General features: G+C 44.5%; 1 long non-coding RNA gene across 1 annotated transcript; it reads left to right on the top strand.

Annotated features, from left to right (window-relative positions):
- The first annotated feature begins 7,197 nt into the window (after window positions 1-7,197).
- On the top strand, window positions 7,198-9,303 carry LOC134966934 (uncharacterized). Its single transcript, XR_010188745.1, has 2 exons — window positions 7,198-7,404; window positions 8,559-9,303. It is a non-coding gene; the product is annotated as an uncharacterized LOC134966934 (long non-coding RNA).
- Window positions 9,304-9,934: the final 631 nt, after the last annotated feature.

Below are 9,934 nucleotides of genomic sequence, written 5' to 3'. Positions count from 1 at the left end.
ACTTCATTATATATCATTTTAAATCATCATGATGTCTGGTGCTTGATATTATTATAATTATGTACTGCATGAGAATAGTGTCGAATCCATCTCTGTGGCATGTCCGTGTAAATGCGTGTGTTACCATATATTGCTGTGCTCGCTGCATGTATTTGCAAGTATAGTGACTTATATGGGTGTAGAGCTTGTATGTTCTCTTTATGTAATATTTTTGACTTCGACAGTCCACCCTTTGGCAGCAAACAATAACTGCCATCAATTATTAATATAAGAAAAAAAATATTTCATAAAATAATCGGTGACCTAGACACAAGTATGTATGCATTTCGCAAATCAGTCACTTGACTATATTTGGGGAAGACAGGGAGGAGGACGAGACATCCCCTATATGCACTCGGTGGTCACGGGACCACTGGTTGGGTGTGGGACAACATTCAACCTATAGAGTATGCTGGGACAGTGCTTTGGCCTATAATGTCTGATTTGCGACGAACATTTCACACATACATGTACCTACGTCTTTGTACACTGATGTTTGGATTCAATTGAGGTTCTGCTGGGTAGATGAAGAAGACACAAAAAAATCGTGACAGTGACATATAAAATTTTCCTGATCTACATATTCCTATCATTTTCTGAACATTGTTTCCATTTCTGGAACGTATGCTAGGTCTGTTTAATAATTGAACAAGGGTTATAAGTAGTGTCCTTCCTAAATAACATAATCCTTCGGAGTTCGGGGAGAGCCACTCATAAACCTTTCTTCCACATATATTAATGAGCTCTTTATCTGCAATGTGTGAATAGCCATTGTCTGATTGTTCCTGATTACCTCCGAACTCCATAACTACTAGACCTTTGATTTTTCTCTGACTTTAACAAACTGATCGGCTAACCCTGGGATCCTATAAGGAAATCACTCCTTCCTCCAGTACCTGTTCCAGTCCCACACTCGACTCCTTATAAAAAAAAAAACCTTGCAAAAATAGAATATCCTGAAAGAAAATGTTTGTCAGCGGGAAAGAGAGAAAAGAGAAATAGAACAGAACAACTCTTGTTCATAACAAATCAATTACAATGACTGGTCTTTCTGCAATGCCGCCTCTCAGTCTTCACGGAACAGAGTCTCTGGTGATACGATGTTCTCTTTGCCTTGCTCTTAGAACACACAGTTCACTTGGAACACACAGTTCACTTTGCTCTCCACCTTGCTCTTTGAACACACAGTTCACTTGGAACACACAGTTACCAAACTACACAAACTCGATGAATGTGAGCAATAAACTACTTTGTCACGAGTTCTCTCCGGGTCAGCAACCTTCTTGCAGTGGGACGAGTGGACCCAAGTCTCTCTTTCGGCGACCTTTAGTGCTGTCAACAAAACTTCCCACCGGTCTATTAGGCAACCTGAGCGTAAGAACAATCACACAGTCTCTTGATTCACAATCAAGACAGTTAGCATTTGGCATACCGGCAATCAACAGTTTCAAGTTCTTTTGTCAAGTTCTCAAATGCTGGCTCATCTCAATAAGATACTGTACTGTCACCTCATTGGTGTATTTCTGATCATTGTGTGGATCAATTATGACATGAGGTTGTCTTCCAAAAACAACCCAAAAAGACACAAATACCAAAACCAAAACAAATTTCGAAGAGGGTGATTCGTTGAGTGAAGATCTGGGAGTGGTTACGAAGCTACATAATACTAGTGGCAGTACCTATGATCACAATAGTACAATTTCAGGCTTTGCTCCTACTTCTAGGGGTACCATTATCTACACACAAATTTCTGCGCAATTTTTCTTTGCGGTAAACACAGCAGCATCCGTGGCAGCAGGAAATGCCTCTACCCAGTTTGAGAAAACATCAGTGCACACCAATACATAACAATAATTCCTAAAGGGTGTTAACTGTACGAAGTCGATTTGTATTTCCTGAAAAGATCCGTCTGCAGGAGGGATATGGGATGGCTCTGTTGGTATTGCTTTACCAATATTCTTCCTCAAGCAAGCAAGACAGGTCATTGCTCTCTTTACCTGCATGAGAATAGAATCCTGGTGCACACCAGTAGGCTCTCATCAGCCTGCACCTACCCTCTTTGCCTAGATGAGTCAGACCGTGTGCCACCTCAGCTAGACTTGAAAGGTATGCTCTGGGGGCTAGAGGCTTACCGTGTCCACCTGTCCACAGTCCTGAGGACTCCTGGCCATACCCCTTTGTCCTCCAGACTGCCTCTTCCTGCAGGGAACACAATTTTTTTCATTTTAATTTTCTATCGTGTGTTTGCAATGTAGAGTACCATGAGCATAACTCAAAAAGAAAAAAAAAGAAACATTTCTAGAGGAGAGAAAGAAGAAGAAAATGAAAAAGAAAATGTCAGGTTTGCCATTCACCAACAGGCATATCAGTGTCTACACAAAATTTCCCTTGACCAGTATTCCCATTCTCCACCCTTTGTGCATGACAAGGCACACTGCAGCAATACTGGTGTCATCGTGCTGTTGAGATATACTGGGTTTGAGCAGAACTCTGAAGGACCTAGGCATGTGGAGTTTGAACTGTACTTGGGTCCATGTATTGTACCACCCTGTGTGAATGCAAAAGATGAAGAGGAAAACTGTAGAGAAACAGAATAGAGGTTGGTGACAGATGAGTTTGTAGAGGTGAAGAAGATTTTATAAAAATTTGACAACTGGATTGGGCACTACGGGGAAGTGATTCTCTACTTGGTCTACTACCCTTTAAAAAATGTCTGTGTTTATCGTATCGCTATTGGGACTATCCCAGCCATCAATCCAGTGTCCTGTCCATTCTAAGTTCATAGGGAATCCGGTATCTGTGAGATAATTTCCTCTACCTGTGATGGACATGCATCTAGAACAGTAGAATGTGACATTAGTCTTCGTGGGTGTCTAAAATACTTTGTACTTCCTGAGCGGGAGCACAGTATATGTATATCATATCTAACAAAATTAAGTTAATCAGGGCCATTTCTGCTAGGAAAAAGAAGCAAAAGTTTAGAGGCCCCATCTTAACCCCAGCAAGTTTTGTCAAAGGGTAATGTTGCATTTATTTTGTTCTTCCATTAGCCGAATCTGTGTTTTCTATATGGCTTATGATTCCTTACTATATGTCCCTTGGTCCCGTCTATGGGGTAAATTTACTAAAATTCGTATTTTCCCGTCTGAGGTTAAAGTACCATCACGAATGACATCGAAAGTGTAAAGTTGCAACTTTTTGAATTGATTACGACTAATTTACTAAGCTGTCGTATTTGTATTTGTATTTTGTTCCGATGTCGATGTCATTCGTGGTTTTGTAAGGTAGAATGTGGCCGATTTTGAGGTTTGTCGGCCGTGTTCTGAGGTTTTTGTTACGACTGCGTCACATGTCGGTTACGGCAGTGTTTGTCCGTTCACGGCCGCTTTTTTTATCTAAATTTCGTTTTTGTCACTCGTCTGTGATTGGTTTGATTCGTGATGGAGGAGTGTCTGTGCACATTACTATAAAAACGCTCCAAACCGTCCGCACCTCGTGGGTTTAGCTAGAGAGGAGAGAGGAAGGTGTGTTAGGAGTTGGTGAGTTTGGTGGAGTTTTTGGTGGATTTGGTGAATTTTTTTGCGATTGCTGACTGCTGTACTGTGTGTGTAAGTAGTCTTGTCATACTTGTTGTGTAGTTTTTTCAAAGTTTGTCTATTTTTTTGTCCTTGTTTTTTTTTTCCAAGTCTTTTGTCATTGTTTGTGAGTGAGTATGTGTGTGTGTTGGGTGTGTGGTGTGTAGTGGTAGTGGAGGAGTGTGTTTTCTGTTTTTTTTTCTCTTTGTTATTTGTAGTTTGTCGGGATTATGTCTCAGTCAGAGGTCAGTGTTGTGGAGGAGGTGAGTGAGAGGGAGGAGGTGAGTGAGGTGGAGGAGGTGAGTGAGAGGGAGGAGGTGAGTGAGGTGGAGGGGGTTAGTGAGAGGGAGGAGGTGAGTGAGGAGGAGGGGGTGCCTGTTGCTGCGTTCTCCAGTGATAGTGATGGTGTTGTGGCTCCGCAGCCACGCACCACTACCAAGACTGGGCGCAATGTCAAATTCAACTATGCTGAAAACATGGCTTTGGTGCGGGAGCTGATGAGGCATCATCGGCAATTGTTTGGGCAGGATGCTGCCAAGTTGTCCACACGTAGGAAGTCTGTACTGTGGGGTAAAGTGATTGCGGCAGTTAATAGTGAGGGTGTGGTGAGGCGGACTGAGGACACGTGTCGCAAGCGCTTTTATGATATCAAGCTCCGTGTCAAGGCCAAGATGGCCAAGGAGGCCAAATCAGCCCGCCAAACCGGGGGTGGACACCCCTTTCGTGCTACTTATCGGGATTAGGAGGAGCCTGTGCGGTCCCTTATTCCTCCCGAAGTGGTTGGTGCAACTCATGTCCGGGATTCGGACCGGCCAAGGCAGGATGGTGAGTTTTTATTTTTTAATTAAAAGTGTGTTTTTAAAAAAAAAAATTAAAAATGTAATCTTGCTAATTCTGATTGTAATTTTTTTATTTGTTACATTGTGTTGGTGATGTCGTGCAGGCCTGTGCAACCTGTGGCTCTACAGGTGTTGCCAAAGTACAAGTCCCATCATGCATTGCCTCAGTTTTGTTAATAGTGAATGCTACATCTGTTGCAGTGCATGCTGGTATATGTAGTTCTAATAGATAATCAGAGATCCTGCTTGTCCATAACTGTTTTTTTTTTATCATTTATTACAAATAATTTTTATTTGGGTATTTATGTTTATTGTGTGTTGTTTTTTTTATGCATATGTTTGTGCTAAATTAATTGATATGCTGTTTTTTTTGGCTAGTGTTGTATTTGTTGATTTTAAATGTGTAGCTTAGCGTGCAATATTGTGGTTTTTTTCTTTAATTTTTACAAAAAAAAGAAAACATAATATTGACCCTCATTCCGAGTTGATCGCTCGCAAGGCGAATTTAGCAGAGTTGCTCACGCTAAGCCGCCGCCTACTGGGAGTGTATCTTAGCTTCTTAAAATTGCGAACGAAGTATTCGCAATATTGCGATTACAAACTACTTAGCAGTTTCAGAGTAGCTTCAGACTTACTCGGCATCTGCGATCAGTTCAGTGCTTATCGTTCCTGGTTTGACGTCACAAACACACCCAGCGTTCGCCCAGACACTCCCCCGTTTCTCCGGCCACTCCTGCGTTTTTTCCGGAAACGGTAGCGTTTTCATCCACACGCCCATAAAACGCTGTGTTTCCGCCCAGTAACACCCATTTCCTGTCAATCACACTACGATCGCCGGAGCGATGAAAAAGCCGTGAGTAAAAATACTATCTTCATAGCAAATTTACTTGGCGCAGTCGCAGTGCGAACATTGCGCATGCGCACTAAGCAGAGAAACGTTGCGATGCGAAGAAATTTAACGAGCGAACGACTCGGAATGAGGGCCATTGTGCATAATTTTGCATTGGATATGGATTATTTAGTGTAATACAATCTGATTTAAAGAATACATACCCAGTGAAGAAAACCAGAATAGATTAAACATAAAATAGTTTACTTCACAATAAGGAATTTCAGATAACAATGAGTATTCAAAGTATGTTCATAAGGTATTTTCACATTTTTCAACGCCAGAGAAGCACCACAGCCAGGCCACAGCCAACACTGCCAAGTGATGCAGATGGTGGTAATGCAGGTAAGAATTCACTGTAATCATATATTCATCAAACACATAGAAGTTCAAAATAGTAATGTTTCTCTTTTCACATAGGTTCTTCTTCTGCAAGCCGCCCTCCACTAAGGTGCCCATCACAGGGCTCGGTGAGTGTGGCAAGGAGGCAGAGGCGTAACTAGGGTAGGGCGAGTGGGGCACGTGCCCTGGGCGCCCTGGCAGGCCCAGGAAAGGGGGGCGCCGCCGGCGTCCAGGGCATCATGCCCCACTCGCCCCGTTAACCCTAAATGTGAGGGGAGGAGAGAGCGCAGCTCTCTCCCTCCCCTCACCGCCGCTGGGAGCACTAGCAACGCTGCCAGCAGCGATGCCGTGTCCTGTCTCCGGCGCTAGCCAATCAGGGCTTGCGGACCGGCTCCTGATTGGCTAGCGAACCGGCGCCAGACAGCCGCCGGCGTCCGGAGACCTGGAGCAGCGAGGGGAAGGAGAGGCGCTGCGCTGCGCTCTCCTCCCCTCACAAGAGGTGAGTGACGGGGTCCGGCGGCGGCACGGGGGGCCTGGCACTGTGGGGCATGTAACAGGCACTGTGGCTGTGGGGCATTGTATCCAGCACTGTGGGGCACTGTAACTGGCACTGTGGGGCATTGTATCCAGCACTGTGGGGCACTGTAACTGGCACTGTGGGGCATTGTATCCAGCACTGTGGGGCATTTTATCCAGCACTGTGGGGCACTGTAACTGGCACTGTGGGGCATGTATCTGGCACTGTGGGGCATGTAACTGGCACTGTGGGGCTTACTGTGGGGCATGTATCTGGCACTGTGGGGCATGTAACTGGCACTGTGGGGCATGTAACTGGCACTGTGGGGCATGTAACTGGCACTGTGGGGCATGTATCTGGCACTGTGGGGCATGTATCTGGCACTGTGGGGCATGTATCTGGCATTGTGGGGCATGTAAATGGCACTGTGGGGCATGTAACTGGCACTGTGGGGCATGTAACTGGCACTGTGGGGCATGTAACTGGCACTGTGGGGCATACTGTGGGGCATGTATCTGGCACTGTGGGGCATGTATCTGGCACCGTGGGGCATGTATCCGGCACCGCGGGGCATGTATCCGGCACTGAGTGGGGCATTGTATCCGGCACTGAGTGGGGCATTGTATCCGGCACTGAGTGGGGCAATGTATCCGGCACTGAGTGGGGCATTGTATCCGGCACTGAGTGGGGCATTGTATCCGGCACTGAGTGGGGCATTGTATCCGCCACTGAGTGGGGCATTGTATCCGCCACTGAGCGGGGCAATGTATCCGGCACTGAGTGGGGCAATGTATCCGGCACTGAGTGGGGCAATGTATCTGGCACCGTGGGGCAATGAAACTGGCACCGTGGGGCAATGAAACTGGCACTGTGGGCCATTTTCAGTGGCTACACCCCTTCTGGAGCGTAGCCACACCCCTTCTGGTGTGTGGCCACGCCCATTTTTTTGGCGCGCGCACATGCTTCTTTTTGTGTTTTTTTTTTCAAGGGGGGGGGGGGGCGCCATTTTCCATCTTGCCCTGGGCTCCGAAAACCCTAGTTACGCCTCTGCTATGAGGCCAACCAAGACACGTCGTGTTGAGCCTGAGTCTGCGGCTCCATCATCACCACCCTGGCGGCGCATCTCCGCAGTTTTGCCCCTGCCACCACAGGCAATTTTGGCGAGTCCACAAAGTGAGGATCCGCAATCACCTCAGCTGTCTGGTGAGTAAACAAAAAAGATAATTGTCATAAAAGTTTAACACAGTGTGGTCTATGAATTAACCTGGATAAGGCATAATGATTTGTAAAACCACTGATATGTGCAAGGTGTTATATGCAGAAAAAGGGGTAAAAAAAAACTTTAGAAATGTAAAACGTCTCTGTTTGGCTTGTGCCTTCATCACCTTGAACATATCATTGTCTTGTCAAATCCTTAGGTCTTCTCCTGGTTATTTCAGCTGCACCATTGTTTGTGTAGTGTCAATAAAATTTTATTTGTGTAATTTCTTATTCCTGCCCCTAATGTCAAACAACAAGCACTTGTTTTAGTTGTTGTGTTTTGCTTTTACATTTTCAGATGTGATGTTGGCCATAGCAACCATTTATTATTAAAAATATTAAAACCACAAAAAAAAAAATTAAATAATTTTTAAGACAAATGTTTGCCAAGGCCAACATCACCATTTCGAAACATAGGCCACCTTAAGACATTTGCATGGTTCTTTAAGATTTCTTATTTTGATTATTGATTATTATTATTTAAAAAACAACACTGACTGGCTTCATCAATTAATGAGTGTGTAACAAACAACATTTAATGCATTGTGTGTGTTTCTCAAAAGGAAGGGCCATACATAATCTTGAAATGCATTAATGTAAAATTGCGAAAGATCTTCGTGTTTCCCAAATCATTATGGCTTAGAGTCTGTGATCAAACAAATAAATAAAAAAAATTCAGTTTAATAAATTAGAAGACACACACAGGCGTGCACAGAGACTGAATTGCGGAATCCGCTCCGAACTTCTCCCCCTCCACGCCATTATAGTGTTCTCTCACCTCCCCTGTCCTGGATATAGATTGCTCACCTGGTCCGCTCCTCTGGCCCACCCAGGTGAGCAGTCTATATCCCGGACAGGGGATGTGAGAGAACACTATAATGCCGTGGAGGGGTTGAAGTTCGGAGCGGAACCCGCCAGTTAGTCTCTGCGCACGCCTGTAAAGGCACATATGTGTTTCAAAAGGTAAGATTCCTAGTTAATTTGAGCACACCAACTCTGTCCCATTTTCAACATGAGTATTATTAAGTAAGCCATGTTTGGGACAAGCAAAGAAATAATATTTATACTAAATAGTGGCTGTTTTCAACCCCATACAGAACCACCCATCATGGTCGAGGAGGCACAGCAGGAAACTGACCAACAGCCTACCTTCACACTACACCTGCAGCCCATTGATCCGACCCAGCCAACCCCGCAGTAGGACATAACAGAAACACCGCAAACATCTGTTACCCCCCAATTGATGCCAACTCCACCCCAGCAACAAATGTCCCCTGACTTTTGGAACAGTTGGGCCACACAACAGGCACAAAACTCTGCCTACCTGAACACCCACACACAACACCTTGCCAGTCTGCCCCATCATCTTCCTCGCATTAGTCGGAAATCAGGCAGACTGATTGTTCAGGTTGGCAGAATAGCAACTTCAATGGAGCAAATCAGGGCGGACAACACTCAAATGCTTGCAAATTTGACAAGAATAATCGATGAGCAACAGTGGCAGCAACAAGCCCTAATCCAATTAATACAGCACAACCAAGTGGTGAACAAAAGTTTGTCGAGAATTATTGCCAGCAACACTGCCACAAATAACCAACTTAATGCGAGCATACACAACCTCAGCCAAAGTATTAATGTGTTGGCAGCCCAACAAGTCACCTCAAGCTTCGGAACGACTACCCCAAGCCAGACCCCAGTTACCTACCCTGTTCGACGCTCCAGCAGAATACGGGCCAACGACCCTGGTCAAACCTCAGCACCCAGCACACACAAAAAAAAATAAGGAAGGCTGCATGAAATGTTTGTAACACAATACATTTTTTGCTATTGTATTCCCAAAAATGCCTGTGTCCGTGCAAATCATTTTAAAAGACGCAATGTATGGTTTAATGGGGTAATGAGTGACACTGTAAGTAATTCAAATTACAGTATAAATGTACAGACCAGTATAAATAACAAACAGTAACGCAACAAAACAAACATTCACAACTACAATACATTTAATAAAAGTGGTTAGTCAAGGTTAGTTAAAAATAAACAATACTTACCGGTAAAATAACGCAGAATAACTTCTTGCCTTACCTGCCTCCCTACATCTGTACTCACACTGTCACCAGATGCTTCTAACTCACCTACTTGCTGGCTGTTTTCTTCATCAACATGTGGAAGATGTTGGGTCAAACACAGATTATGAAGAAAACAGCAGCAGAACACAATCCTAGTCACCTTTGAGGGACTATACAACAAAAGCCCAGCAGATTTATCCAGACACCGAAACCTAGACTTCAGCACCCCAAAACATCTTTCTATCACATTCCGCGTAGACTTATGTGCATGATTGTAACTGTGTTCAGCAGGAGAATCAGGTTGGGACAATGGAGTAAGTAGCCAAGAGTAGCAGCCATAACCACCATCACCTGAAAAACAGATATAGGCAACATTAGTACATGTGTATGATGATTAATTACCTAAA

This window comes from Pseudophryne corroboree, chromosome 10 (genome assembly GCF_028390025.1).
Source record: "Pseudophryne corroboree isolate aPseCor3 chromosome 10, aPseCor3.hap2, whole genome shotgun sequence".
NCBI classification, from domain to species: domain Eukaryota; kingdom Metazoa; phylum Chordata; class Amphibia; order Anura; family Myobatrachidae; genus Pseudophryne; species Pseudophryne corroboree.
Note: the sequence above shows the minus strand (reverse complement) of the source record. Positions and strands in the feature narration are given on the sequence as shown.